This window comes from Buceros rhinoceros, unplaced genomic scaffold (assembly GCF_000710305.1).
Source record: "Buceros rhinoceros silvestris isolate BGI_N320 unplaced genomic scaffold, ASM71030v1 scaffold14425, whole genome shotgun sequence".
Taxonomy (NCBI): domain Eukaryota; kingdom Metazoa; phylum Chordata; class Aves; order Bucerotiformes; family Bucerotidae; genus Buceros; species Buceros rhinoceros.
In genome coordinates, this window is record NW_010412379.1 from 51,720 (window position 1) to 57,786 (window position 6,067).

The following is a 6,067-nucleotide window of genomic DNA, read 5'->3' on the forward strand; positions in this document are numbered from 1 at the left end:
CTGCTGAACACGTATCTAGTTGTTTGGACTAAAACTTTCAGAAAGTCGGAATGTATTTATGTTCCGTATCTATGTACTATGTTATGTTTACTTAGTCCTTTAATGTTCTAGACTATTAATAGTGTGACAGGAAGTTGAGTTTGTAAAAGGGGAATAATTAATTTCTTCTTGCTTGAGGAGTCTGCATGTTACTTTATTCTCTTACACGTATTTCTAAGACCAAAGTGTTTTCTAAATGTGAAAATTGTTTGGCTTGTCAGAATGAGAAGACTGGGCTATTATATGGGTAGAATTTAAAAAAAAATATTATCAAAGATAATCCACAAGTTCTCATGTTTCAACATCCAGATGGTATGTTTCTGTGCTGAACATTGATGTCCAGCTGCACAGGGTAGTTCTCTAAGATTTTAGAGGAAACTGGGTGTTTATTAGGTATCTAGTGCCTACAGCATGAGTATGGAAGAAAACACAGCCTATAGAAATTAAAGGTAATTCTTATTCGTTGCTTTTCCTTTTACCTAAAGGTTTATGCAGCTGATATTTTGTTATAATATGGATTTTAAATAGCGCCATCACAGCAGCTTCTTAACCATCATTTTAATTAACATGTCGATATAGTTTCAGCCACAGTGATGAGTGGCTCCAAGTTACCTGTGGAGTTAACCTCCACCTGAGCAGCTCCCATGCCCCTCTTGCAGGAGCCCTTTTCTTCTGCTGGTGATCTAGTGTGTCGCTCCTTCTCTGAGGCATCAGTGGCCAGTCACAGCTCATGCATTTCCTCAGCAGTAGGTCATGGAGAGTCTGCCTGAGATCTGGTCTCCAGACTGTTACCTGTCACTTGGACTTCACCCAGCGTGTGTCAGTCATGTTTAAAAGATGTCATAAACAAGTGGCAATTCATAGGTTTTTGGTGATTGAAGTAGATCTAAAGGGCTAAATTAACAAAGACTGACTTAGTCTGATTCACCTCAGAAATGTAGTCACACAGTGTTCTAGCTGATGTGATGAAAGTACTTTAAGGGTTTTGTGGGGAGTTTTGGGTTTGGTTTGGCATGTGTCTGTCATCTGCCTCCCTCTTAATTTGACTTTTAAAGAGCCCATCAAATCACAGGAGAATATTCTGCAAGGAAGAATCTTGAGTTCAAGAGATGTGGCTTACCTGGTGATGGTGGTCTTTTGAACACTAATTTCTATGAATCTTTTTATACTGCAAAGTAAATATCTTGGCAAAAGAAGGTGATCCTTGGGAACCAACCCACTGGAGTAAGCTTCTGCTGTTCTAGGGATATGTCTGCTAGAAGTAGAATAAATTATGTAAAGTAGGTCTCATCGCTACCAGCGAAACATCTAACAGAGTCAAGGACTGCACTTGAAATGTCTCTCTCTAAAGAAGTGATGTGTCAAAGGGATAATGATCAAAGCATGAATAAATTCCCGAAGGACATGGAAATTTATGCGTAGAGAGATGATACTCCAAATACTAACAATAAATGTTTAGTTATTTAGTACCTGGCTATTATATAATGATAGTTATGTATGTAAAATGTCTTAATTTTGCTGTGACAACTTGATGATATTCCCAGATGTTAAATATTTCAAAGCTTATCTTACATATATTCATAAACAAGATGAAAGTGTTAATTCTAATTAAAATGATGCACAGTTCAGGAGCAGCCCTAATAAAGTCCCTGTGGAACAGTAAATTTAATACCAATATATCTTCTATGCAGAGTCAAAACTTAAATTTCAATTTTACTGTAAACTAATCTTCAAGGAGAAAATGAATAGTCAAGATAGAAAAACCTGTGAAAAGTTATATTGAAAAGTCATTTGAATATGTGCAGTATTTTACATACCAGGATCTATGTGTGTTGGCAGTTTAGGCAAGAAACTGAGAGGTGGTTAAAAAAAAAAAAAAGGCCACCAAAACTAATAGCTGTTCTAGTGTCCTGAAGTATTTATGTCACTTACTTGGTGAATGTGATCTTAATGGTTATATTCACTGTCATATTTGCCATCATATTGGCCTGTTACGATTTAGTTTGCTATTATTTTAAAACAATATTTGAGAAATCACAGGCTTTTAATGCAATAAACTTTAATACTAAACTACTAATTTGTGGAGAAACCTTATACGTGCACATGTTCAAGATGCTTTCAGAAGGATAGTGAGAAGTTTAGTGTTGAATCATTGATTATTCCACTCTCAGATATCCCAAAAATGTAAAAGTATTTTTTATTCTTAACTCAGAATAATTTTTCCACCACATTTAAAAAGAAAACATAAAAGAAGCTACGAAGTCACACTGAGTCAGGAGGCAGTAAAGACCCAGGGGAGAGACCTAGGGGAATGCCTAAAGATGTGGTTGGTGTGTAGCATTTATGATGCCGGTAAAGGCAAATCCCAGGGTAGAAGGATGTGTGAATTTTCTTATCAAAATCAGAATAGGGAATCTTTGGCTCACAGTAAGTGAATAACGTGTTTGATTACCTCTGCATGTACTTCTCTTTGTAAACTATGTATTGTTATAATTTTGCATGTTTATCTTAGTTATTTAAAATTATACACTCAATTACCGTAATTAACAAGTCATGACAGACTATGTTAGAAAGAGAAATTCTGTGTTTTGAAGGAATTTGAGTTTCAAAATATCTCTTTCAATTCTCCTGGGGGTCAGGAGGCTCTGCAGAGGGATCTGGACAGGCTGGATCGATGAGCTGAGGCCAATTGTATGAGATTCAACAAGACCAAGTGCCAGGTCCTGCACTTGGGCCACAACAACCCCTTGCAAAGCTACAGGCTTGGGGAGGAGTGGCTGGAAAGCTGCCCAGCAGAGAAGGACCTGGGGGTGCTGGTCAACAGCTGATTGAACATGAGGCAGCAGTGTGCCCAGGTGGCCAAGAAGGCCAATGGCATCCTGGCTTGTATCAGCAATAGTGTGGCCAGCAGGAGTAGGGAAGTGACTGTCCCCCTGGACTCAGCACTGGTGAGGCCACACCTCGAGTACTGTGTCCAGTTTTGGGCCCCTCACTACAAGAAGGACAGTGAGGTGCTGGAACGGATTCAGAGAAGGTCAATGAAACTAGTGAAGGGTTTGGAGAACTTGTCTTATGAGGAGTGGCTGAGGGAGCTGGGACTGTTTAGTCTGGAGAAGAGGAAGCTCAGGGGAGACTGAGCCTACAACTACGTAAAAGGAGGTTGTGGGGAGGTGGGAGTTGGTCTCTTCTCCCATGTGAAGAATGACGGGACGAGAGGGAATGGCCCCAAGCTATGCCAGGGGAAATTTAGGTTAGATATCAGGAAAAATTTCTTTACAGAGAGGGTTGTGAAGCATTGGAACAGGCTGCCCAGGGAGGTGGTGGAGTCCCAGTCCCTGGAGATGTTTAAAAGCCGTGTGGATTTGGGGCTGAGGGACATGGTTTAGGGACCCTGGCAGTGCAGGGGAAACGGTTGGACTTGATGATCTTAAAGGTCTCTTCCAACCAGATGATTCTATGATTCAATAAAAATCTGATTTCTCTTCAAAGTAAAGTTCTTGAGGGAAATTTAGATTTACCAGAAGAATTTTTTTTCCTCTATATTATTCATTTTAAAGTGCTTTCCATAAGAAACCTGAAGTATACTGATAATACAAACCTGAAAAGAAAAAAAAAAGGAGAAAATAAATTATATAGATTCTGATGGCAGTATAGAAAATTCAGATCTCTCTTTTGAGTGGCTTTTGGATATCTTGATATTGTAGGATCCTGATTTTGTCTCTTTTTAAATTATTTTACCATGCAAGATGTTTCATTTTTGTCAGAAAACCTTATTCTAATCACAAGTGATTAATATCTGGGTTTTGAGGAGTTCGTGCTTTTTTTTTCTTTAAGTATTTTACTTTTTCTTATATTGGCATATTGACTTGGATTGTGTGGGATATACTGTTTTTGTAACTTGATCAGGTGACTGAAATTCTGAAATCAAAATTCATGTGTGAAAGTTCTTAATGTTTGCTGAAATTCCAAATATGTAGTGAAAAGTCACAAAATAACTCTGTGTTCAACTGAAAAGCAGATAAACAGGGATAGCAGAAGAGAAAGAAATCTGTTTACATCCTTAACGTCCCTAAGGAAATGGAGTATGTTGAATAAGTCCCAATACAGAGAGTTTTCAGCTCTCTGAACTGCTTGAAGTTCCTGGATGGCTCCTGGTCAGTCTGTAGGAGACTGGCTACGCTCCTCATGCTACACTACGTTAGACTCTCCCTTTGAATGGCTCGGATTAACTGAAAAAAAAAAAAAGTTGTCTTGAGTTAATATACATATATAATGAAGCTGAATTTTGCTAGTGCAAAATGCAGATCAGTGTGTTGTGCATATTACAGACCCTGGCAGTGCTGTTAGAGGGGAGGTAGAGCAAAAGTTTCAGGTTACTGCTATTCTCATCCTTCTATGCAACTGATAGATTGCTGATTTATTAGCTATTGTGTCCCAATCTATTAAGCACCGCCAAATTTGGCTATCACATCTGTCAGGTGGCATTACCAATTTTAGAATAAAAAAGTGCAAGAAGAGGGAGGAAATTACTCACAGTTGTTGTAGCCAAATGGTTGTTTTGGATGAGCTTGAGCTTCAGAGAGCTCTGTAAAACCTTCCTCTTTACTAAAGTGTTTTTACCCTAGCCTGAATGATATATAGCTGCCCTACCTAGGAAAACAGTCCCACCCATAACCTAAGAAATTCTCTTTCAGAACTTTGGAATGGGGGAAAGATAAGGTTGCTATCCTTTTTTCTTCCAGACAGCAGCAGAGAACACTGAAAGAGTTAAAAGAATGCAAACCTCTCTCTTACAGCTACATCACTATCAATTATAACATAACAGAATAAGGAAAAAAATAGCAGTAAATGGGGTAAAGTGTAATTCATGTTATTTGATGACATCTGAAGATGATCCAGGAAATTGAAATGTAGTTTTGGTCAGGGAAGAGGCTTTCTCTCTTCCCTACTTTTTCTGATGACTGGTAAACTCTGAACTTTTCAAGCTTTCTACAGTAAATAACTAGAATGCAAAAATGGGTTATTGATGTATTAGTGGCTTTGATATCTAGGCTTTAATCTGATAGCAGGGGTGAGGTGGTATAGGGCCATGTGAAACAAACTGAGTATTTCTTTCAAGACATGAATAGACTTGCAAATAAATTACTGAGATATTCTGATCTGTGGATTTCTAAAAGGTTGTTTGGAAATTGAAAACAATGCCAATTACATCTTCCACAGTTTTTTCAAAACACTTCAACAATCATTATAAGCCAGAGACTGTTCACCACGTATTTCAAACTGGGAAACCTGCAGCATCCAATGTGCCTTTAGCTGAAATTAGTAGGAACTAGATATTTTCAAACTGTAAGATTAGTCATGTTTGCTATGGTAACAAGAACATACCAACAAGCATATTCTCAAAACCAAACCCAGATAACGGTGTCCACGTTGTCTTTAATAAACATGTATTTTCAAGGGGTTTTTCTGTTTGCAAAGAATGAGATTGTTGTGGGTGAATTCTACTTGCTAATCAGGCTAGTAGACTTGTTTTGGTTTCTCCCATTGCTGTATCTGGTTTTCTAATGCAGTAATTAGGATGAACCAACATGCTGTAGCCAGATCCTTTACTGTGCAAACTTTTAAAACACCTCACTTGTTCTTTATCATTTGTGTTAGATATTAGGACTCAGTTTTGGATCCTACAGTGCTGATGTGTGCACATGACAATAATACATACTGAACTCAGAACTTCCAATATGAGGCCGTTTAATCATTAACAGCTCCGGGTTATGAACCTGACGGGAGTTTTTTGCTGTTTTGGGTGTAGGATGATGATGTAATTTAGGGATGGTGAGGACAGTTTTGTAGTTATAAAGGAAACTAGTGGCTAATTTCCATTAAAGTCATGCAAATCAGAATCAAGTCAGTGGTTGACTAATTGTTAATACACATGTTATTAATATATTTAACATTAAATATATTATTATATTACATTAATATTATATTAGTGTAACAATATATTATGTTACATTATTATATATTATTA